Source organism: Capra hircus, chromosome 5 (assembly GCF_001704415.2).
Source record: "Capra hircus breed San Clemente chromosome 5, ASM170441v1, whole genome shotgun sequence".
NCBI lineage: Eukaryota > Metazoa > Chordata > Mammalia > Artiodactyla > Bovidae > Capra > Capra hircus.
Genome location: NC_030812.1, coordinates 100,932,342 through 100,958,682, shown reverse-complemented (window position 1 = coordinate 100,958,682; position 26,341 = coordinate 100,932,342). Strand labels below are relative to the sequence as shown.

The 26,341-nt window shown below is 43.0% G+C and overlaps 2 pseudogenes; one reads left to right on the top strand and one right to left on the bottom strand.

Annotated features, from left to right (window-relative positions):
• Positions 1-14,074, bottom strand: part of LOC108636118 — a 72,830-nt pseudogene extending 58,756 nt beyond the window's left edge.
• LOC102172536 overlaps positions 25,946-26,341 on the top strand; it is a 46,478-nt pseudogene continuing 46,082 nt past the window's right edge.

Sequence of the window (26,341 nt, the reverse complement as noted above, 5' to 3'; positions counted from 1 at the left end):
TGATATCAAAACCAGACAGGAAATATCTCTGATAAACAGAGGGACAAAAATCCACAACAAAATATTAAAAAACATAATTCAATAATGCATCCAAAGGATCATGCATGATGATCAAGTGAGATTTGTTCCAAAGGATGCAAGGATGGTTCAATATTCACAGATTAATCAATGTGATACACCAAGTAAACAAAATCAAAATCAAAATCAAAAAAACATTTGAAAACATTAACATCCATTTCTGATTAAAAACCTCTATAAAGTAGATACAGAGGGATTATACCTCAACATAGTAAAGACCATATGACAAGCTCACAGCTAGCCTCATACTCAACAGTAAAAAGCTGAATATTTTTTCTCTGAGATCAGATGCAAGACAAAGATGCTTAATCACCACATTTTATTCAACATGGTTTTGGTATTCCTAGTCCAAAACAATCAGGCAAGGAAAAAAAAAATAAGGACGCACAAATCTGAAAGGAAAAGACAAAGCTGATGCTATTTGGAGATTTCATAATATTATATATAAAATCCCTAAAGCCCCCACCAAAATCTGTTAGAACTAATACCCTCAGTGAAGTCGCAAGATACAAACTTCATATACAAAAATCAGTTGCATTTCTATACACTAATAACAAATTGCCATAAGGTAAAATTAAGAAAACAATTCTATTTACAGTTGAACAAAGAAACGATGAATTATTAGGAACAAATTTAACCAAAGAGGTGATAGTCCTGTACCCTGAAACTCTAAGACACTAATGAAAGATAGTGGATTTTGTTATCAAAATTCCAAACGAAATTTCCACAGACATGGAACAAACAACCCTAAAATTTGTATGGAACCACAAAGGACCTTGAATAGCCAAAGCAATCTTGAGAAAGGAAAACAATATTGGAGGTGCCATGTTTCCTGATTTAAAACTATATTTCAAAGCTGTATTAAGCAAAACAGTATAGTGTTGGTATAAAAATGGGTGCAGAGATCAACAGAATAGAATAGAGAGCCCAGAAATAAACCCAAATACCTACAGTTAATTCATTTTTGACAGAGGAACTAGGAACATGCAATGCGGAAAGGACAGTCTCCTCAATAAATGGTGTTGGGAAAAGTGGACACCTACATGCAAAAAATAAAACTGAACCACTCTCTTATACCATTCACAGAAATTAATTCAAAATGGATCAAAGACTTAATCATAAGTCCTGCAGCCATATAAATCCTGGAAGAAAAAGTCATAAACAGTTTTGGTGGGGACTTTTTGGATTTGATGCCAAAAGTAAAGGTAACAAGAGCAAAACTAACTAAGTGGGACGACATAAAACTAAAACTTCTGTGCAACAAAGGACACCATCAGCAAAATGAAGAACTTACGGGGCAGTCCAGGGCGTCGGGACTCAGTGCTTTCACTGCCATGGCCCAGATTAAAATCTGTTTGAGGAACTAAGATCCAGTAGGGCATGCAGGTTGGTAAATATATAAATAAAGGGCAAAGATATTGTGGCGGAAAAAAAATTTTTTTAATGGAAAGACAATCTATAGTAGAGAAAATATTTGCTAAATATATTTCTGATATGGGTTAATATGTGGAATACATAAAGGACTCATACACCTCAATAGCAAAAGAATACAGTCTCATTTAAAAATGGGCAGAGGACCAGAATAGACATTTTTTCAAAGAAAGCATACAGTTTTTCATGAAAAAGTACATGAAAAGATATGCAATCATCAGGAAAATGCAAATCAAAAACCACAATGAGATATCACCTCATAGATTTGTTTTTATCAAAAAGACAAGAAATAATGAGAATTTTTGAGAATGTGGCGAGAAGAGAAAGCTTGTGCACAGTTGGGGGAAAGATAAGTTGGTGCAGCCACCATGGAAAACAGTATTAAGGTTCCTCAAGTGGAAACTCAAACCTAAAAATAAAACTGCCATGCGAGTTAGTAATTTCACTTTGGGGTATTTATCTGATGAAAATAAAAACACTAACTTAAAAAGATATGTGCAACCCTGATGTTCATTGCAGAATTATTTAAAGTAGCCAAACATTGTTAAGCCTTTTTTGATGGATGAATGGATAAACAAAATTTGCTATGTACATATATCCAGCCATAAAAAAGAAGAAAATCTTGCCATTTGCAACATGGATGGAACTTGAGGGCATTATGCTAAATGAACTAAATCAAATGGAGAAAGAAAAATACCATTTAATCTTATTTACATGTGGGTTATTAAAAAAAAAAAAAACAAACTCCAAAACAGAAGAATGAGTTCAGGAATGCAAAGAGCAGTTTGGTGGTTTCCAGAGGGTCAATGTGGTCAAAATGGGATGGGTGAAGGTAGCCAAAAGATACAAACTTCCAGGTCTAAAATTACTGTCATGAGGATGTAATGTACAGCGTGGTGACTACAGTTAACCCTGTATTTTATACTTGAGAGTAGGTAGGAAAATACATCTTAAAGTTTTCATCATAAGAAAAAAAATTGTTTAACTACATGTTGTGATGGATATTACCATACCTGTGGTGATTATTTACCAATATGTACAAATACATAAATACTATGTTGTACACTTAAGACTAGTACAATGTTACAAGAATTACATCTCAAAAATTTTAACAATCAAGGTTAGAATACGTGAATTAAATTAGTTCCATCCTTACCTCATTTAGGTTTCTCTGGTGGCTCAAACGGTAAAGAATCTGACTGCAATGTGGAAGACAGATTTTGATACCTGGGGTCAGGATGATCCCCTGGAGAACAGAATGGCAACCCATTCCAGTATTCTTGCCTGGAGAATTCCATGGACAGAGGAACTTGGCAGGCTATACAGTCCACGGATTTGCAAATGGTCAGACACGACTGAGTGACTAACATTTTTACTTAATGTCATTTTTGTGGACCCAAATTAAACTTAGACTACTAAAATATCACTTAGATTTTAAAATACCAAATCTCACTGCATCCTGCAGGGTTGGGACAGACACACAGAAACAGACAGTAAGTCACCTGCACACGAGATATAGGCTTCCTCCTTGGGAGAGCGTGAAGTGTAATTCCAAGGGTCAGAAGGACACTGCCAGAGACAGGTGTCAGTTTTCCGACAGCGGATTCCATCCACCCACCGAGGTCTAGAACCTTCCCTGAGGCCAACAGAAGGGTTGAGGGTTCCACTGTCCCCACAGCCAAGCTGTCTGCAGATCACGGACACAGTGATGTCTTCCATGGGGCTGCGGCAGACACTGCCCCAGGTCCCGATTGTAGAAAACTTCCAGCCACCCAGCACACTGCTGGTCCTCTGCTCACCATCCTGAGGGCCAGGAACTCTAAGGTTGAAAGGGGAGGAGACAGGACACAGTAAAATCTTTGCTGGATGCTCTAGGTTTTCCTTTCTTCTAGAAATGGTGAACATTCATCTCTGAATGTTCAAGAGATACCCACTAGATGACAAGACTGACATCGCCTCCCTTTTAACTGACTTTGTCCCATTTGTGTCTGTCTTTCTATTTCTACCACAATGGTGTAGTGGATTTGAATTGAGAGGAAGACCAAACTTCGTGGGTGCTAGTGAGGGAGGGAAGCTGAATCCTGCTTCCTGACAAAATCTTCAAAGAGTATGTCAAAGGGATGTGATGTGGATACTGGAGCGATAGGCAGAATAATTAACCCCAGAATGTCCACATCCCAATCTCTGCAACTTGTGAATCTGTTACCATATCGGACAAGAGGGATTTACAAATGTGACTAAGGTAAGGACCGTGGGATGATGAGTTTAAGCTAGAATACTGTATTAACAATGTGAGCCTCATCCTTAGACCCACTGTCTTTACAAGTAGAATACTTTTCTTAGCTCTGGTTAGAGAGAGAGATGTGACTCCGGATAATGGTTGAAGACAGGCGGCATTGCTGATCTGAAAATGGATGAAGGGGGCTATGAACCAAAGAATGTAGGCAGTTTCTAGAAGCTTGAAAAGACAAGAAACAGATTCGCCCCTAAAGCCGCAAAAGTGATGCAGCACTGCTAAAGCTGGACCCCAGCCCAGTGAGATCCGTGCTGGGCATCTAAGCTACAGAAGTAAGGCAGGTAAACACACATTGTTTTAAACCACTAGTTGGTATGTTGTTACCTAAGCAAATGGAAACTAGTACTGTGGGTTTAAATCTTTTGTATGTAACTGGAGAGACAGCCCTGCTTTCAAGAAAAACTGTGAGAAAAGGCTCTGCCAGGAAACACTGCTGAAAAGAAAGCACCAGAACCTCAGCTGCTGCAGGAGGCAGTGAAAGCACCTCGTCTTCACGTCTGCTGGAAAGACAGGCTCCATGGGAGGAAGCCTCCTTCTCTCGTCCTTTCAGCATCTCTGTGAATGTGTGAGTTGGCCTGGATCTTGATCTCCTTGAACTCCCCTCCTGCTATCCTTGTATTTTCATCCCCTCACCATTTTGCACTTCAGTACTGTAGTCCCTGGTGGTTAGGACAATAATCAAGACTCTGTCTGCAATGTATGAGTCCCAGGTTTGACCCTTGGGTGAGGAAGATCCCTGCAGAAAGAAATGGCAACCCAGTATTCTTGGCTGGAAAATTCAATGGACAGAGGACCCTGCTGGGTTACAGTCGATGGGACTGCAAAAAGTAGGACAGGACTGAAGCAACTCAGCACACTTGCACCACAGTCCTTCTCAATTTGTATAGCCCCTCATTGAAATCTCCTCCTTATTTCTAACAAGCTTCTCTACATTCTTCTTGGGTCATTGTTTCTACTCTAGATTTCTCCTAAACATGGTACCTCACTTCCAACAATCCACTACTGAGGCTGAAATTTCTCTTCCATACCTGACTCCTAAGTGTTCAATTTTGACCAAGATAATGAAAAGACATGCTATTCTAATATTATCTTGCTACATCACCACCACTTTGACTTATCTTCACATCATTAAAACATGTCTGAAAATACAGAAAAGACAGAACAGAGGGAGGAAACTAGTGACAGAAAGAGAAATAGAAGGAACATGGAACCATTGATAAAAATGTGAGAGCCTAAGTTAGAGCAATGGTAGTCAGGGATACAAACCACAGTCAGGGTTTAAATATCAGAGCACTCTCCACTTCTCTACTTTTAAGTGTACCTTAACTGGAATTAATATCAAGACATCAGTATTCCTAGAATGGTAACATTGGGAGTTCTAATTTCACATCAAGTTCCAACATCACACACTCCATTTTCATTCAGATGCTGATTTATCAAAATAAGGTAGAGACACCTGTAGTGTTTCCACAAATTTATCTGCAGTTGGAACCATGATTAGGACATTGTGACAATTGGGAAGTTTACTTGAGATGCCAGAAAACAGGTTTGTTTAAAACAAAAGCTTCTAACTAAAATTCAAATGCACCTTGAAAATAATTATTTTTAATGAGAATGATAAAGAGAATGGAAGGAAACATTTTGAAGAGATGAATAGATTTATGACATAAGTGCTGTAACAGTTTCACAAATGCATTCTTATCAAGCAGTCTTGTATGTCAGTCAGACCTCAGTAAAGTACTTTTTAAAAAGGAAAAGAATTGTTTCCTTAAGGGCCTCAACTAGAATCATCAAAAATGCTGAAGATGAGATTAGAAAAGATCACTTTTCCAAAGATCTTTCTGGACATAACAACCAATAGCTGATTGGCTGTGGTGTTAAGGGCCTACTGCAGATGACCTCAGGGCTCCACTGTCCCACCATCTCAACAGATGGGATGAAGCTCGCCTAAGCCCAGCCTCTTACCTTAGGGAATTCACTGTGATAACTGACAATATCTTCCTCCAGCCCAGCTGCTCTGATGGGATTAATATCCTGGATATCCAATCTGCAATTGTGATAACAACTAGAAGCCCCTGCCAAATACTGTGATTACCCACTCATACCACTTCACTGCTGTCTTTACTACATCCACCTTGGCACGGGTCAAACACACTTCAGTTCTGTTCAGTCTCTCTGTCATGTCCGACTCTTTGTGAGCCCATGAATTGCAGCACGCCAGCCCTCCCTGTCCATCACCAACTCCCAGAGTTCACTCAGACTTACGTCCATCGAGTCAGTAATGCCATCCAGCCATCTCATCCTCTGTCGTCCCCTTCTCCTCCTGCCCCCAATCCCTCCCAGCATCAGAGTCTTTTCCAATAAGTCAACTCTTCGCATCAAGTGGCCAAAGTACTGGAGTTTCAGCTTTAGCATCATTCCTTCCAAAGAAATCCCAGGGCTGATCTCCTTCAGAATGGACTGGTTGGATCTCCTTGCAGTCCAAGGGACTCTCAAGAGTCTTCTCCAACATCAGGTTCAAAAGCATCAATTCTTCACTCAGCTTTCTTCACAGTCCAACTCTCACATCCATACATGACTACTGGAAAAAACATAGACTTGACTACACGGACCTTTGTTGGCAAAGTAATGTCTCTGCTTTTTAATATGCTGTCTAGGTTGGTCCTAACTTTCCTTCCAAGGAGTAAGCATCTTTTAATTTCATGGCTGCAGTCACCATCTGCAGTGATTTTGGAGCTCAAAAAAAAATAAAGTCTGACACTGTTTCCACTGTTTTCCCATCTATTTCCCATGAAGTGATGGGAACGGATGCCATGATCTTCATTTTCTGAATGTTGAGCTTTAAGCCAACTTTTTCACTCTCCTCTTTCACTTTCATCAAGAGGCTTTTTAGTTTTTCTTCACTTTCTGCCATAATGGTGGTGTCATCTGCATATCTGAGATTATTGATATTTCTACCAGCAATCTTGATTCCAGCTTGTGCTTCTTCCAGCCCAGTGTTTCTCATGATGTACTCTGCCTATAAGTTAAATAAGCAGGGTGACAATATACAGCCTTGACGTACTCCTTTTCCTATTTGGAAACAGTCTGTTTTTCCATGTCCAGTTCTAACTTTTGCTTCCTGATCTGCATACAGGTTTCTCAAGAGGCAGGTCAGGTGGTCTGGTATACACCTCTCTTGCAAAATTTTTCACAGTTTATTGTGATCCACACAGTCAAAGGCTTTGGCATAGTCAATAAAGCAGAAATAGATGTTTTTCTGAAACTCTCTTGCTTTTTCAATGATCCAGTGGGTGTTGGCAATTTGATCTCTGGTTCCTCTGCCTTCTCTAAAACCAGCTTGAACATCTGAAAGTTCACGGTTCATGTATTGCTGAAGCCTGACTTGGAGAATTTTGGGAATTACTTTACTTTTATGTGAGATGAGTGCAATTGTGCGGTAGTTTGAGCATTCTTTGGCATTGCCTTTCTTTGGGATTGGAATGAAAACTGACCTTTTCCAGTCCTGTGGCCACTGCTGAGTTTTCCAAATTTGCTGGCATATTGAGTGCAGCACTTTCACAGCATCATCTTTCAGGATTTGAACTGGAATCCCATCACCTCCACTAGCTTTGTTTGTAGTGATGTTTTCTAAGGCCAACTTCACCTCACATTCCAGAATGTGTGGCTCTAGGTTAGTGATCACACCATCGTGATTATCTTGGTCATGAAGATCTTTTTTGTACAGTTCTTCTGTGTATTCTTGCCACCTCTTCTTAATATCTTCTGCTTCTGTTAGGTTCATACCATTTCTGTCCTTTATCGAGCCCATCTTTGCATGAAATGTTCCCTTGGTATCTCTAATTTTCTTGAAGAGATCTCTAGTCCTTCCCATTCTGTTGCTTTCCTCTATTTCTTTGCATTGATCTCTGAGGAAGGCTTTCTTATCTCTCCCTGCTATTCTTTGGAATTGTGATTCAGATGCTTATATCTTTCTTTTTCTCCTTTGCTTTTTGCTTCTCTTCTTTTCACAGCTATTTTAAGGCCTCCCCAGACAGCCATTTTGCATTTCTTTTCCATGGAGGGTCTTGATCCCTGTCTCCTGTACAATGTCACAAACCTCCGTCCATAGTTCATCAGGCACTCTATCTATCAGATCTAGACCCTTAAATCTATTTCTCACTTCCACTGTATAACCATAAGGGATTTGATTTAGGGCATACCTGACACACTTAGACAGCACTGGGCACATCTTAGGAGTCACTTCAGGTCCTCTTAGTCTCACTACCTCATATGCGTGTTGTGCTTCAGCTGCTGTGTTGTAAACTTCAAGACTGCATTTTCTGCTCCCTCAACATCCCTGCAAATGTGATGTGAGCTCCCCACTCTCCTGATCAGGTGCACCAGTGTGATGAGACTGTTCCCTGCCATGAGTCCCACTTCTGGCTTCCTCTGACTGTGACCTAGAGACATTTAAATGCACCAGCGAAATCCCTTCACACCTTTTCCTTGTGTAACTGCATCCTGACCCCCGATATGGTCACTTATCCATGGGTCTTCACATGCCATTTGGGGTCACCATTGCTTGGTTGAGCCTGTTCTATTGGCACATCCTCCGCATACCAACATGATGGAGTGTGTGAACTGACTTTTAGACCCTAGGAGTATGATAAACCTTGTTGCCCACAACTCTTCTATGACCCCTGCCCCACCGTATAGCCACACCCTAGTGACCATTACATCAAAGAAAACAGAACAATTACCATGATGAGACTGTGTCACAGAGGTCGAATCCAGAAGCTGAATCTGTATGAAACTTTTGACCTCAACTCTCTGCCTCCTGTGACACATCACAAAGACCCTTCACCCAAGCATGTTCTAAGGCTGTATCCGTAATCTCGAGTCATTCTAGTGATAAGACAGAGGCTTTTCCTGCTAGAGATCCCCACGCAGGCCAGACAGGACTTACCTGAGCAGACTACTCCAGCATCCCAATCATGGGTATAGCTATCATTACGATGGTATTTAATATTAGAATGCCTACAGTCACTGACAGTTGACTCCACCCCTTTACATGAAGTATACAAAAGCCAAATGGGGCCAAGTCCTGGTCCAAAATAAGCCCCTCCAGGAAAACCAATGGCAGCTCCACACCCCAGCTGTCTGCACACTACAGATGCATCCTCCAAGCTCCAGTGTGATCATCCTCTGAGCCCCATTCTCCCTGGTGCTTCACTTCCACTCTCCCCTCACAGCGGTAGGCTCCATCCTTCAGCCTCAGCTCCAGAGCTGCAAGAGAGACACAGACACAGGACACAGGAAGGACTTTAGGAGACTTGCAGTGATATAAGTATTTAAAATATTAGCTCTCTGAGGAGCAAAAAAAGTGCATGGTATATAGTATTTGTAGACTTCTGTTGTATAAATATTCCCCCTGTGGCCAACTCTAGGCTCCCAATGTGCCATCACTGAACATGGAGCAGGAAGGGAGGCACCAGGTGTTTCTCACGAGCCTGTAGAACCAGCTCCGGGGACACCACCAAGGACAGGCCTTCAGATACTCTGGATGTTGCCCTCCCTGTAGATGTGCCCAAGGCTACTAGGGCCCAGCTTCACCATCTCAGTCACAGCTCATGGCCTGGCATCCAGGGAAGAATCCTCTGTCTACTTCCCTGTCCATAGGGAGCATCTCATCCAGCTTAGAAACGGAGGGCTGTGGAAACAGGCTCTAAAATGTCCTGGCTATTCCTGCCATCTGGTGTTCATGTCCTTGTGTAATCCACACTCGAATGTACCTAGTAACCTGCATCTAACAAATGGAATTTGACAAAAGTTGTCAGATGTCACTTTAGCCATTAAGTTAGATGACTCTGGTTTCTGCATTAAAAAGGAGTTCATTTGTAGGAACATCATAGATGGAGACATTACTAGTGTTCAGCAACACTTTATGAACATGTGGAAATAGTAATACTTCCTTGCCTGTTGGAATTTAAGCATAACCCTGTGATCTGAATCATTCAATGAAGTCAAGAACAAATGATGTCAGTTCCACACAGAAACATTTAAGAGCCAATATATTTTTCTACCACAGCAAATACTGAAGCCTTGTGTTGCAGTGGTAGCATAATGAAATTGTGGAGCATTCAACAACCTGAGTGCTTAAAGAATTATGATAGCAGAAGTCCTGCCAAAGTGAACAGAACTTGTCATACAAGGATAAATTTTGGTTTTTTTTTTCTACAACATACCCAGCTTACTTTTACTAAAATGGAAAATAACAGCAGAAAATTGACAAGAAGAAAAACACTGAGATAAAGATTAGGCATATAAAATTGAAAAACACCTATACTAACATCTAAATCCCCAAGAACAAAAAGAGATGCCAGGGTGGAGTAGATTGAAACTTTAGACTTACCAAAAGGTAAAAAAAAAAAAAAAAAAAAAAAAAAAAAAAACTGCCAATCTAAAATTCTACACTCAAAACCATTCTCTCAAGGAATAAAGACCTCAAACATGCCATTACCTAAATGCTGATGTAGGAGACAGCAGCCTCCATCCTCTTAAAGAAAGACCAAAAGGTAGACAATGATCAGTAATAAAAACAGCTCCAGAAAGATCTGGAGTACTCTTAGAAGTCTGACCATGCCAAGACACTGTCATTTGGTGGCATCATTTCGTCCTTCAAACCAGCATCACTCAGAGTTTCTCTCACCAGGAGGATAAGAGCAGGCTGAGTAACCAGTGTCCCTAGCCTTTGGGGGCACCATATGAAAGTCCTGCTTCAGGTTCTCTTCACGCAGACCTGCAAAGCTGAGCCAGTCTTATAGAGCTGGCTAGGCATAAGAAAGAAGAGCAAAGGACCAATAGCAACCACATGGCAGGAGAAATCACACTTCACAGTGACTTGCTCTGCAGACAGAGACAGCAGATTTTGCCCCTGAAAGAATTAATAACCAGCACAGATGATTGTTTCCAGTAGTCATGTATGGATGTGAGAGTTGGACCGTAAAGAAGGCTGAGCACTGAAGAATGGATGCTTTTGAACTGTGGTGCTAGAGAAGACTCTTGGGAGTTCTTTGGACAGCAAGGAGATCAAACCAGTCAATCCTAAAGGGAATCAACCCTGAATATTGATTGAGAGGACGGATGCTGAGGCTGAAGCTACAATACTTTGGCCACCTGGTGCAAAGAGCTGACTCGTGGAAAAGACCCTGATGCTGGGAAAGACTGAAGGACAAGGAGAAGAGCAGCACAGGATGAGATGTTAGACAGCATCGCCAACTCAATCGACATGAGTCTGAGCAATGAGCCAGTGTTGGTCTCAGTCTTTGCTGCCTTCCTAGGCCTTCCCACAACCTGACCACCTGCAACCATCAACTCCCCCAACAGAGGCACCTGCAAGAGGCCCCCAAAGCCAAATGTGTGCACACCATTGGCTCTGGCCACCGCCACTGCTGGCCTTGATCCCTAGGCTCTGGAACCAGAGGCACTGTTGAGAACACTAACTACCATTCCAGTGACAGCAGACCCCCTGCGACACTTTCCAAACGCCACACAGTTGTCAATGCTGTGAATGTCAGCAGCCTGAGCCAAATGGATCTCATGCCCTCCCAGACCCAGTGCCACCTTATGCCTCTGTGCTTGGCACCCTGCAGGACATTCCAGTGTTCCCCTACCCAGAGGTGAAAGGCTTTCCCTACTGAAATCATAATATAGATTCTGGTACAGGTGACTGCTTTTTTAAATGTGCAGACATCTACAAGAGAATAAGACATCAAGAAGAATCGGGGGAGCAAAATCCCACCAAAGGAATACAGTAAACCTCCTGTAACCGACTCAAAGTAATGGAGATCCAGGAATTCAAAATAATACTTCAAAAGATGATCAGAGAGTTATAAGGTAACTCAAATATTTAATGATACCAATAAAACAATGCAAATAAAATAAGAACAACAATAAAGATACATAAATATTCTTTTAAAAAAGAACCAACCAGATATTTTGAAACTGAATAATAAACAAATGGGCTTCCCAGGTGGCTCTAGCGGTAAAGAAGCCACCTGCCAATGCAGGAGATGTAAGAGACTCGGGTTCAATCCCTGGGTCCAGAAGATCCCCTGGAGGAGGATATGGCAACCCACTCCAGTGTTCTTGCCTGCAGAATCCCATGGACAGAAGAGCCTGGTGGGCTACAGTCCATAGGGTCACAAAGAACCAGACATGACTGAGGCGACTTAGCAAACACACAATATAATGAGTAAACTGAAAAATTCAATACAGAGATTCAACAGACTTGACCAAGGGAAAGAAAAAGAAAAAAGAATCAACGAGTTAGAAGAAAGGTCAGTTGAAAGTATCCAAAGAGAAGCAAAAAGAGAATGAAAGGAATATAGAAAGCCAGTGGGAACTGTGGACACCATAAGGAGGAACAATGTATGCAATGGAGTCAGGGCAGGAGAAGTGAGGGAGAAAAGAATTAGGGGCTGAGGACTTCCTGGTGGTGCAGTGGGTAAGAGTCCACCTGCCAATGCAGGGGACATCAGTTCAATCCCTGGTCCAGGAAGATTCCACATGCCGCAGAGCAACTAAGCCTGTGTGCCACAGCTGCTGAAACCTATGCACCCAGAGCCTGTGGTCCACAGCAAGAGAAGCCCCTGCAGTGAGAAGCCTGTGCACTGCAGCGAGGAGCAGCCCCTGCTCACCGCAGCGAGAGAAAGCCCGCGGGCAGCAAGGAGACCTAGCACAGCCAAAAGCAAATAACTAAAACAGAAAGGGGAAAACACAGGCTGAGAATTTCCCAAACCTGGGGAAAGATCTGGACATCTAGGCTCAAGAAGCTAATAAGTCACCCCAAAATTTCAATCCAAAGCAACCTTTTCTATGACTAACGGAGTTAACTGTCCAAATGCAAAGACAGAATTCTAAAGGCGTAAAGAGAAGAAAAAGTTCTGTCACCCAAGAGGACTCCCATAAGGAGATGAGCAGATTTGTCCAAAGAAACCCTGCAGACCATGAGGAAGGATTGGTGACATTCTCCACCCTCACTCAGGGGAAAGCAGCTCCAGGGCGGGACAGGAGAGGGCACGGAGAAAGGGCTCCCTACAGAGTCACAGCAGCTCCTGGGAGGGGAAAGGACCGTCCCAGGCCCCCAGCACATCAGGAAATGAGTCACAGGGACCGGGGCAGGGACTCAGGAACTTATACACCTGAGGCTGTGCTTCAACTGATCCCTACAGACAAGAGGTCCGCTCTCCTGGCTGCAAGCTCGTCTGATCCACAGTGAACACCTGGTGGGAACAGGTAGGGCCAGCAAGCAGAGCCTCTCACAGAGCCCAGTGCTGCGCACACACGGCAACAAGCAGAGGAGAGCCCAGGGAGTGGGGGAGAGGAGCCACAGAGAGGCAGGCAGGTGCGCCATTCTCTCTGATCTGGTCACATGCAGCGGCATGACACCCAGCCCATGTGGGACCCTGTGTGCTTCACAGACCAGCAGACTCAGTCCCTGCTCAGCAGCCCCATTCCTGTCACACAGACAGGCTGTGTCGCCCCTTATACACACGTGCACACACACACACATTCTAACACACACACACAACATCACACACCCTCACACACTCCTCACACACTCCACAAACACACACACTCTTCACACCCTCACACACACATTCTCTTCACACACACACACACCCTCACATACTCACACCCTCACACACTCCTCACACACTCATACACATACTCCTCATACCCTCACAAACACACACCCTCACACACTCCTTACTTTCACACACACACACACACACGCACACACGTACAGAGCCTACAGGAGTACAGACACAGGAAACACGGAGACCCAGGGGCTGTGTTCACACACCAGGCACGTGGAGTGTGTGGAAACAGCCCAGAGTCCTCGCTGGGGTCAGTCGCTGGACCTTTCACCCACTGGGAGCCACTGGGACTCCTAGAAGCTCCCTGAGAACAAGGGAGACAGCAGAGGGACTCAGGGTGAGCCAGCTCGGTCCAGACCAAACCTCATTGCTCTGTAAAATCTGCCACTACGACCAGTGTAGCCCGCAGAGGAGAGGGACCAGTGTTCACAGTCAGCGTGGGTCCTTTTTGGTCAAAAACACCGAGACCACAGCCCCAGAGCTCCAGACCCCTTTCCTTTAACCACAGTGTCCACTCCCTGCTGTGAACCCAGGACAGAGGGCAGCTCTTACCTTGACCACCCATTATGGTGCCAAGGAGGAGGACACAGAATCCCTGGAGGGAGAGGTGTCTGCTCAGAGCCATCCTGACCCCACGTCCTCAAGGTCACAGTCCCAGCTGCAGGATCAGCCTATGAGGGGGCATCAGGGTGCTGACCGGGGTCTATATAGACCACCCCTTATACCCTCCCTCCTGAGAGCCAACAGCAACACCTTTCACCATTTCAGGCACTATCGGAGGCTGCATCTGCCCCTTTCTGAACACCAATGAGCTTCTGAATCTTCCACATCTCCTTATATGAGCAACACAGTCCTTTGACCTCCTGCTTCCATGGTCCTGAGAGCCCAGTCCCGTGACCGGGACTGGGATAGAAAAGGTGCATCAGAAACCTTGCGTGCCTTTCTCTCTCCTAATCACCCTTGTCGACATCTGCAGACTGTGAGATCTCACAGGGTCTGGGTGTGGGATCTGTTGGCCTGTGGAGAATATCTTTTGTACAATCAAGTAATGATTTTCCCCAGCACTGAGCTCAGGGTGAAAGCAGAGACCTCAAGAAGTCCTGAAATACAACAATATTTATCAGGTCAGCAGAAAATGAGGGCCTGGAGTACAGGAATTCACAGGTGACTGTGGAGGCATGAAGTAAGACCCATCAAGTTGGGGGATGAGATTGCAGGGTTTGCCCCCTTCTCAGAGTGATCTGGAGACTGGGTCCTGGAACAAGTGCCTGCATGCTCAGTCGTGTCTGACTCTTTGCAGCCCCTGCACTGTAGCTCGCCAGCCTCCTCTGTCCAGCGGATTTCCCAGGCAAGAGTACTGGAGTGGGTGGCTGTTTCCTTCTAAAGGGATCTTTCTGACTCAAGGATCAAAACCGTGTCAGCTGTGTCTCCTGCATTGGCAGGCGGGTTCCCTATAGGGACGTTCAGATATATTAAATCCCTTTCCCTTTATTGCATTTCATTTTATGTGAAGTATCTCTTTCAGCTAGTTACCAAAAAAATTTTATGGAGAGAAAGATTGCTATTAAAGGAAACAAAGAGAGGAGGAATCATCATTCAACTCTAGTCTTCCAAAATTGTAGCAGAGATCTCTAGAGGAAAGCGTGGAGCTTCCCTGATGGCTCAGCAGTGAAGAATCCGCCTGCAAAGCAAGAGATGTGGGTTTGATCCCTGGGTCAGGAAGATCCCCTGGATATGGAAATGGCAACCCACTCCAGTGTTCTTCCCTAGAGAATTCTGTGGACGGAAGGGCCTGGTGATCCTTTTGTGTCCAACGCAGTCCATTGCATTGAAAAGAGTCAGACACAGCTAAGGAACTAAACAACAAGAAAATTAAAGTTTAGAAAGACTAAAGTTTTCTAAACTTCACATTTATCCCCCTCACAAGCTGAGAGTATGGTTTCATAAGATTCAGAATACATTTGTATTATAAACCGTAACTAAAGACAGTGCAAAGTGTAATTTAAGGGAACAGCTCCAGACAGAAGGGGAAATAGAAAGTCTTCTTCTACATGACAGCTGCATGTGATGGGGAAAGAAGGGGCGAGTGAAGCAGAGAATAGAAGGGGTTCATGCTTCCTGGAACCATCAGTGACCCACCTCCTCAGTTCTGCATTTAAGAAGAAAGGTGGCAGCAAGAATGGAATCCCAGGTGGGCTGAGGGGACAGATACAAGCAGAAGGGACTGATGTCCAGTACAGCCATTGATGCCTTGTTCTGTTTCCACTGATCAGAGAAGCTCTCAGATGCTTCCCAGAAAGTAATCCTGATGAATATACAACTGAGAAGGACCATAAGGGATGCAAGAGAGAGCTCCCCCATCAAAATTCAAGGCCACTAATGTGTTGCCCCCATTTCTCATGCCCCCTCAGGCTCAAGATTCCCATGATGCAGCCCTGTGGTCCACACAAGCCCAGCCTGAGGCCCCCTCACCCTGACTCCATCTTTTCAGCACAGACGTGGAAGGAAGCATCTGTGACACACAGACCCCAGAGGCCCCACGGAGCTCAGAGACGGCTTCAGGAGCCGCACACACATGCCCACCTTAATGTCTCAGCCTGGACAACACCCAGGGCAGCTGCTGGCCATTTAACAGCCCTGCCACATCCCCCACCAGAAGGACCCTCATCCTGGTCTGCAGACACAGCTTCTCTGTCCTGTAATACCCATCCTTCCTTCTTGAGACTCAGGAGGAAAGACAACTGATTACAAGCTTTCCTCCCTCTAAATATGCTAATATTTACCCATTATTTATACAAGATTCACTTCCTTGTCATCTGGTCCTCTCACTCTCAAACTCCGTGACTGTACCTGAGCCCCGTCTCCTTCTATATCTGGACCTTTAACTCATTAATGATAAAAACTGATTATAAATATCAAAACCAAAATTTACAGTCAGGGGCTGGAGAAGGACCAAGGTCTGCTCAGTCACTTGGAATTGATGCTCTACTCCCTCTGGGCCCAAAGTCATCACTCCTTACCCAGTTATGGACTCCACACCATCACCAGAAACCACCAGACAGACACCTAGAACATGGGACATGCTTTCTGGGGTCCAGTCATCCCTCCCAAGGGATGACACATGGATGCATTTAGTGAACCAGGTACACACGGTCTCAATCACCTTGGGATTGAGATCTCACAGGTAAGACACTGCTGAGGATTCCAGACTCTGTTATAGGGAAGAATGGGCTGGAAAAGAGGGGCTAGCTCAGGGCTGGCAGGCTGTCCCCAGGCAGCACCCTCTACCCCAGAGATGGGGCAGCAGGGTCAACATGGACCAACTCACCCTTGGAAGAATTTACTTCTTTTCTGACACATAAGAAAATCTCAGTGTCCAATCTCATCAAAGATTTGAGAAGGAAAGCTTTAGAGAGGACACTAACCCAGCTGTGTCCACAGTGAACTTGAGAAAGTGGAAGGCAGGGGTCAGGAGAACAGACCCGGGAGCCAGACTGCCTAGTCTTGACTCACAGTTGAGCTACATGCCATGTGTGGGCATTGAACATGGTTCTTACACTCTCTGATTAGTAAAAGGAGGGTTGTGATCATGCCTAGATGACTGAGTTTTGGTGAGGATTAAGTGAGTTTGCATTAGCATGTGATATTACAACACTAGTTAACAGTAATACATGTGCTGATGCTGATTTGCTCAGTCATGGCCGACTCTTTGTGATCCCATGGACTGTAGCTCACCAGGTTCCTCTGTCCATGGAATTTTCCAGACAATAACAGTAATACATAGTAGTGGTATTATGTACTACTGTTAACTTGCCTTCCTGATGACTCACATGGTAAAGAATCTGCCTGCAGTGCAGAAGATCTGAGTTCAATCCCTGGGTCAGGAAGATCCTCTGGAGAAGGAAATGGCAACCCACTTCAGTATTCTTGCCTGGGAAATCCCATGGACAGAGAAGCCTGGAAGGGCTACAGTCCATGGAGTCGCAAAGAGTTAGTCATTAGTGAGTGACTAACACACACACATACACACACAGTAGTAGTAAAGAAGCAGAGTTAGGGCATCTCCCACCATCTCGTCACAGGAATCCCAGGACTCTAGAACAGGAATTCAATTCTGTTACCTGGAGCCTTGACTGTGGCTCTTGGAACTCTCCCAGGAGCTATAGGCTGTGATGGTGATTGGTGCCAATCAGAGCTGTGTGTCTTCTACACATCACCCCTTCTCTCTGTGCACCATGCAACTGCTCAAGAACCTCAATCTTACCATTGGTGAGCTTTTGTGAATCAAGTTGTTTACTTAATCATTTTACTTTATAAACTTGAATGTACTTGGCAAAATATTTTGCATCTAATTCAACATAAATCCGCCACGGGTGTACATAAGTTGTAAAGTAAAAAAATAAAAAATAAATAGAAAATAAATTTAAAAAAAAAACCATTTTGTATCTAATTCACCTTCATATCCCCAATGCCTGGCTAATTAAAAATCCTAAATTTTGTCTTTCGTGTACCTGAATGAATGAATGTCAGCCTGGTATTTTACACAAATCATTTCAATCAAAAAGAAATCTTTTGAGAAATAATTTAACTTGTTGTGAGGATGTAACAGCACAATGTAAGCTGCATCATTCGTTTGAATGATATTTCAATACTGTTAAATGGTATGAGCTATATATGGTTCACTCCAACACCTTTCTGCAATGAATGCAGTAAATTGCAATAACTAGAAACAACCTAGCCCCAGCACAAGAGCAGTGCTGAGAGAGCCAGCTCTAAACATGGATAAACGCTGCAAATTTCTCTCTCTATCTGGAGATAAAGGAGACAAACCACCGAACACTGACAGGTGAGGACCATGAAGCCTCCTGTTCTGTCTTAATCAGATACAGCCAAGTGGTCAGGATGTTTATGAATTTATCATTTGGCACATTTTCAATTCAAACCACACACAACTGTAACAGGAAGCAATTTTGTTATAAAAAATGTGAACAGCTTCCGTTTGAATTAGAAGTGCAAAAGTAAAAAGCAGAAAAAATCTTGTTCTTTTACTGAGGCTAACTATTTGTCCTTATGGACTGTAAAACAATACAACATGTAGCGTTATTATTCCCAAATCACCATGAGAATATGGTGGTTTCAGAGGTTCAGTAATCTCTTTGCTAGGAAAGTTAATAATTAAACCTGCTTGCTTGAGGAAAATTTCCTCAGGACCAATCAGAGTGACTAAAATACTAAATATTTTATAATTAAAAAAGAGGCATACAACTCTAAGGGAAAATTATTAGCGGAGTTGTTATACCAAAGCATTGGAGACCTGCCTCACCATCTGTGTTCCTTGCATGGATGGGACTAAGGTTCGTAAAGACTCCTTTACCAAAGACCACTTCATCACCAGGGCATGAAGGAAAGCAAGGCTATGAGCTGGTGATGTCCAGCCCATCACCTCTGTTCAGCCCTTTACAGTCTATAACCAGAAACATCAAAGAGTGTGGAACTGAATTGGCCTCATTCATTCCTCCATAGTGCAACATCAGATACCAGAGACAAGAGCAGATCAAAGCTAATAAATCAAAGACAAGCAGATTCTAAGTGGAGCACATGCTGACCAAGGACCCTTCCCCACTGCTGTTGGAAAGGAAGAAGCCCTCCCACCCCAGACACCATCTGTGGGAGGAGAGACAAGAAGGTGCCTCTGTAATTAGAGAAAAATCAGTCAGAGCAGGGAGCTTGAACTAGAAATGACAAAACAATTATTAAAACGAACCCGAGCTAAGTTGAGGGACAAATTTTAAATAGGAGACTCTGTGTTAACTTTATGGAACTTTCAGTCCACACAAACATCCCTTGCTAGTGCACAAGATGAAATCAGTGATAAAAAGAGTATATTACATTTATGTATATTTGAATTCCAGAGGGCACATTTTTAAGCCCACTACAGAAAGAAAACTCATAAATCTTCTCATTTTTAAATGCACTCTAATTTCCCCAGCTCAAAATTACCACTGTGCCTATTTAATCGATAAAATCTTGCCCACTGTCTCTAAAGTGGGGGCTTCTTGAGAGCAAGTATTGTGTCTTACTCTTCAATATCTCTTTAAAGTCAAGTAAAGACATAGAAAGATCTTAACAGGGTTATCGTTACCAGATTCATGTTGATGTATGGCAAAACCAATACAATATTGTAAAGTAATTAACCTCCAATTAAAATAAATAAATTTATATTTTAAAAAATAAAAAAAGAAAGAGCTTAACAAATAGTGGGTAAAGAAAGAAATGAATGCATGAACAAATGCTGAAAACCACCCGGAGTTAATGATACTGAGCGGGAAAGGGATGGGGAGACACGAATCTGACTAATCCCACTCGGCACAGACTGAAGTGGAGTAAGGAGTCAGAGACACATCAGACAAAAGAACCAGATAGAAAATGCCTTCTTCAAATCTCACTCTGGGGAAGGTCCAATCACATATAATTTCTGCACAAAGCTGTAGCTCAGAAACTTCACCAAGGCAAGAAAAAGACTGACAGCATTGCTGTCAAGGATGTGGCATTGACAATAATACTCATCAAATAGCTCTTTTTCTAGCTCCCAGTGACTCATTCTGGCCAATGAAACGGGGGTGGTGCCACACGTGTCTCTTCCGAGTGGAGACATGAAAACCCCGTGTGACTCCCTAGCCTCTCTCTTTTCTGCCCCAGAAGCTGTGTGTTCCCAGTGGGGCACAGGCCAGCCGATGCTGCCTCGCTGACCACGGTGCGTGTGTAGGTTGGTGATGCGTGTGTGTACGCATGTGTGTGTTGCCTCTGCGATCTGGGGGTCAGTTGTTCCAGTAGCAGAACGGAGTCTATTCTGACAGATCCAAAGGGGAAGGAAGACTTGAAAAAAAGACAGAGGCTGTCACATGAATCAGGTACTTTCCTGGATCTCCTCTTCCTCTGTGTCTTCATCCCAAGATACTCCCTCAGGTGGTCAGCTTGCATCCTCTCTTGGGCCTGGTTGATTCTCAATCACCATTTCTGGTTGACCAATAACTAGATCTAAGTCCTGTTTAAGAGTGCCCGCCCCTGGTGCGTCTCCTGTTCCCTTTACATCACTCTGTGCTGACAGTCAGGCTCACTTTCCCAAACTTGTCTCTTAGCATCTCGACCTTCATCCTTAAACAGCTCTCCTTTGCTCAAGTTAGTCAGTTCATCATATTTTTACTTTCCACCAATCCTGTACTAATGAAAAGGCAGCATGTACTTTCTAAACCTCTTCAGTTTTTGTTGATTTCTGGAACAAATCTGATTCCTGGATGTAGTGCTCTATGTAGTTAATTAATTTCTTCACCTTTGGGTAAGAAATAATTTTGCTGAATTTTCTTCCCCTCAACTGAAGAAAATGGCACATTCAAATCCTATCTCTTTGTGATCATGTTACAGAAAGGTATGTGTGTGGGGTCTGGCTGCTCACTGCTTAAAAGCAAGTAAACAGGTCAGGTTGGTGGAAGAGAAAGTTTGCTTTATTTCATATGCCGGCAACTGGCAGGGGCAGTGGCAGACATCTGTTCAAAGGCCAACGTTCACCCGCCATGACAAGTAGGCGGTGAGAGTTTTATAGACAAAGTGGGAGGGGGGTTACATGCAGAAATAGTACAGTCATCTTCACATTGGTCATGAGTGGTCTGACTAGTGTCATCTTGGTTACTTTCAATTCAGTTCAGTTGCTCAGTCATGTCTGACTCTTTGCTACCCCATGGACTACAGCACACCAGGCTTCCCTGTCCATCACCAGCTCCTGCAGCTTGCTCAAACTCATGTCCATTGAGTCGGTGATGCCATCCAAAACATCCACAGTTAATCTTTAGTGCTGGGGTGGACTTGTTCCCATGTCTTGTGGTCAGTTCTCAGGACTGTGGATGCTCAAGTCCTGGGTACAGTGTGGTCATCACGTAGTCACTGCTCCACCTGGTGTTCTGTATCTATAAGAAGCTCCCAGGACATGGCTCAGAATATCATCCATAATCCTTGAGAAAGAACTAAAGGTCCTTACTGTGCTTAATGACTACAATATTATTATTTAGTCTCCTTTGAATGTTTTCCTTTGTTTCCACGTTTCTCGCTTCTCCAATTAAACATATTCTTTCACTAAAGTTTTCCACAGGCAAAAGGCAGGCAGAAGACACGGTGAGGGGCAAGGATCATAGAGTCCTCTCTGTTTCAACCACAGCCCTAGGGCCCCCTTGGGACTTGGAAGGGGCTGGTGCAAGGAGAGGCTCTGAAGAACACGCTTCATTAACTTCATGATTAACCCACCTCTGCTCAGAGCTGATGTAACTACCAACTGCAGAGCTATTGAGCTCTTGTGGGTGGTGATTCTTAAACCACTGAGACCTAAGGTTAGTGCCTCTGGGGTGGCACTCAGAGTTCAAAGCCTGAGTGATTGCTCAGACTCAAAGTCTATGAACTGAGGCTCTGTTGCATGTGGAGCTTTGGTGCAGCTGAGTCCTGCCCGCAGACCAGGCCTAAGAACACTAGAAACACAGCAAAATGTCTTCCTCCTTTAACATCAAAGACTCTGTGAACAGATCTCTTTTCCTTGTCACCGAATGCTTCCCAATCTGGGCATGCTAACCAAGGTGCCTGCAGTGTGCAGGCATTGTCTGAGGCCTTGCCAGGGCCAGGATTGGAGAGAGGCCTGTGCCTGTGTATAAGCTCTGTATCTCCCTCTCTATAACTTAATAGATGCTCAGCTAATATTTATTGAATGGCTGAGTGGCACTGTACTAAATGTTAAGAGAAATTGTCTTAAATATAAAGAAATGTTCTGAGAACATCATTTAGCTAATATTTTTGTTTTAAAGGCATATGTTTCTTGCAATTAGCAAGGCAAGATTTGATTTTCACAACAAGCAGCTTATCACCAACAATATGTCACAACGAACACTGCAAATCTCTATCTCTGAGGATACACAAGACAAACCACAAAGTACCTACATGTGCTTCTTAATAAGTCTTAATCAAACCCAACTGAGAGACAGGATATTCATATGGTTTATCATTGGCAGTTTTTTTCATTAAAATCACACAGCAATATCAGAGGAAGAAAATTTGCAATTAAAAAAGTACAGCTGCACCATCGATATGACCTAAGGAAGGAGATGAGGGGCCAAAAGATTTCTTTTGCCTTAAAATAACAGACAGCTTAATTAGTCTTTCACTTTTTGAAGGAGAGTCCTCTTGGGCTGATCTTGAAAGATGATGTGGAGACCAGGACAACTCAACTGTTCTGCACAACAGTTAGAACTGAGAACTGATAATTTTGGATAATGTTGCTCTTTGAGTCCCTTCTTGTTACTTTTTGTGAATCTACTGTAGGCTTTTACATTTTTGTTGCCACATGGCTCACATAAAACATCTTAGAGGGACAACAGTATATACTACACTGATAACAAGTTAATTCCCAATGACATGCAAAAGCTCTACCTTTTTATCCCCTTCTACGCATTTTGTTTTTGATGTCAATTTACCTCTCTCTATATTGTGTATCCACTAACAAAATATTTTTCTCTATAGCTATTTTAATACTTTCTTTAGACTAAAGCTAACCGGTTAGCACCTACCATATTTCCAGCGTTAGAGTGTGCTGGAATTGGGTTCAGCACTTACATTTACAAGTCTGTTGCATATTTCTACTTCTTTCATATAAAATCAGCATCCTTCATTAAGTTTGAAGAATTGCCCTCAGCAATCTTGTAAGACAAGCCTAATGTTGATGAATTCCATCAAATGTTATTTTCCTTCAACAGGATATTCATGATTTGACTTTGATATCTGGAAAGTCTATATCGTCTTCATTATGAAAAACAACCTTTCCTGAGAAAATTATTCTTGGTTGGTAGGTTCTTTTTTTTTTTTTTTTTTTTTTCATAAGATTGAATATATCATCCTTTCTCTCCTGGACTGTCAGGTTTCTACTCAGAAGTCCACTGATATTTTTAAGGGAATTTCTTTTATGTGAGCATTTTACTTTTCTTCTTGCTGCTTATAAAATTCTCTACTCTTTCTTGATTACAAGTAATGTGTCTTGGGGATGATCATTTTGAATGAACTCTGAGGAGTGACCTATTAGCTACATGAACTTGGATGTCTAAATCTCATTCAGAATATGGGATTTTCTGGTATTATTTCTTGAAGTGCAATCTCTGTCCCTTTCTCCCTCTCTATCACCTTCCTGGGACTCCAATAATGTGCAGGTTGTTTCTGTGAATGTTGCCCCACAGTTCACACAGGTTCTTCCACACTTGGTCATTCCTCTTTTTCCTTTGTCCCCTGGCTGGGTAATCTCAATGGTCCTGCCTTCTGAGTTACAGGGTCTTCTGCTGTTGTTGATGCTCTAGGCAGCATTTTTCATTTTGTTGCATGTCATTCATTGTAGCCTTAAGCAACTGATCCAACCAGTCCATCCTAAAGGAAATCACTCCCTAATATTCATTGGAAGGACTGATGCTGAAGCTGAAACTCCAATATTTTGACAACCTGAATGTGAAGAACTGACTCATTAGGAAAGACCCTGAATGCTATGGAAAGATTGAGGGCAGGAGGAGAAGGGACGACCAGGGATAAGACAGCTGGATGATGGCATCACAGACTCAATGGACATGAGTTTGGGCAAGCTTAGGAGTTGGTGATGGACCAGAAGCCTGGCGTGCTGAGGTCCATGGGGTATGCAGAGTTGGACACGACCTGAACCACTGACCTGAACTGAATCTTAAGCATCTGAATTTCTGTTGGTTCATTTTTCTGTTTTGTTCCTTCTGTTATTCTCTTTGCCTCCACTGCAAAGCTTGAGGGATCTCATTCCCCTACTGGCATTGAATCCAGACCACAGCAGCAAGTGCATCGAATCCTAACCACAAAACCATCAGCAAACTCCCTGTTTACTTCCTTTTTCATGATTTCTATCTCTGTTAAAAAAATCTGAATTTATTCTGTGAAGTAACACCCTAGCTCAACAATTACTGAGCTTGAGCTCTAGAACCCGCAAATCACAAATAGGAGGTGATGCTGCAACCTTGAAGCCTGGGTGCTAGAACCTGTTCACAATAAGAGAAGCCCTCACATAGAGAAACTGCTTGCTGCATTTAGAGAAAGCCATGTGCAGCAACAAAGACCTCAGTGCAACCAAAATAAAAACATTAATAATGATGATGATAATTTTTTAATCTTATTTTCTTCATATGTTGTCTTCCTGAATTTAATCGTTTATCTGTGTTTCTTGGAGTTCACTGAGCTTCTTGCATGTGTGCCTTATTTCATCATATGTCATCTATTTCATCACTTCCCAAGTGAACAGCCATGTGAGCTGCCCTGGAAGAAGCCCTGGGCATCTTCCCATCCCCAAGCACAGCCTAGAACTATGAAGAGTGCAAGCATGAGTGGAGGTTGGAGCCCTAGAAACCATCCAGAGTCATCAACCAAGAAACTGGGTGGGTCCAGCTCAGAACCAGGCCAGCACTCTCAGGTTTTATATTAGTTCAGCAGCTTCTCCACATGTCCACAATGGAATTGGCCGGGGTGGGGTGCAGGGGGTTGCAGGGGTAGTGCTGTGTAAACGTAATCTTTACTTTGCCACTTCTTCATGAGAGCTCTCTCTACCCTGAGGAGTCACAGCAGGATCACAGTTCCATTTTCAGTAGTAACCAGATTAAAGCAATCTTGAAACAATCTTGAAACACTCATCTGAAAAAATAGATGTTTTCAAAGAAGCCCCTTGGTCTGAAATTCTTCCTCTAAGAGATCAGTCATGTCAGATGCCTCCATCCATATCTCTGAAACATAAATAGCCAAATGTTCCTGATCTTTCTATCTACATCCATTCTTCTGGATCCCCTCTGCCTAGGCCTCCACTTTCTTGCCCTCTTGTCCCACCTGAATACAGGGTGTGGGTGAGCACCAAGTTGCCTTCCATCAACTTGAAGATGTATATGAACTGATATAATTCTCTTAGAAGGAGAGATCCTTGGAGAGACAAGAAATAGCAGCATCCTGAAAAAATAGTAGGAAGAGATGGAGAAGAAAGAATGGATTTAGAAGGTTTGGATAATCAAAAAGACATGGGAGATGAGCAAAGAGGTGTCTGTATCCACTAAAGGAATAAATGAGAGATGAAAAAGGAAGAGGTAGCTATGTACAGTTAGATTTTTAATTGGCCTGTGAATATTGAGGCAGGAATAAGGAAAGCTGTATCTATTCTTTCCCACCAGCCAACCTCCCACTTTGAAGCTCACACCCGTCTGGTGTTCAAGAACAAGCTACAAACACAGAGATGTTTAGAACTGTTTTTTTTTTTCCCATGAGTTCATCTTGTTAGGAAGGGGTGTGTGAATGTAGACAAGTTTACATACCTTTTCTAAATAAGGGTGACCTGGAGCACTTGTGAGCATGCCCTCATTAGCCTCTAAGATAGGTGAGAAAGCAGGTCAGCTCACTCATCTTGCATTTCCTTTTGAGGAAGATGGCATTTGAGGCCAATCCTCTAAAAGCATTTGGCATGGAACTTGCTAAATTAACAGCACAGCAAAAAGTTTTTATTCAGAATATTTCAGGTCAGCTCACTCATCTTGCATTTCCTTTGAGGAAGATGGCATTTGAGGCCAATCCTCTAAAAGCATTTGGCATGGAACTTGCTAAATTAACAGCACAGCAAAAGTTAAATTATTCAGAATATTTCATTTTGAGCAATTTTCATATGACACAATTACAGGTCAGCACTACTCTATTGAAATACAGGCAATTAGAATATCTGAGGCTTCATCTCATATTTGATACAGCATCACAAGAAAGTCACTGTGGATGTTCCGGGGCACTGAGTTCAACATCATCGTACCCAGCATCCCCTTTCTTCCCCTGG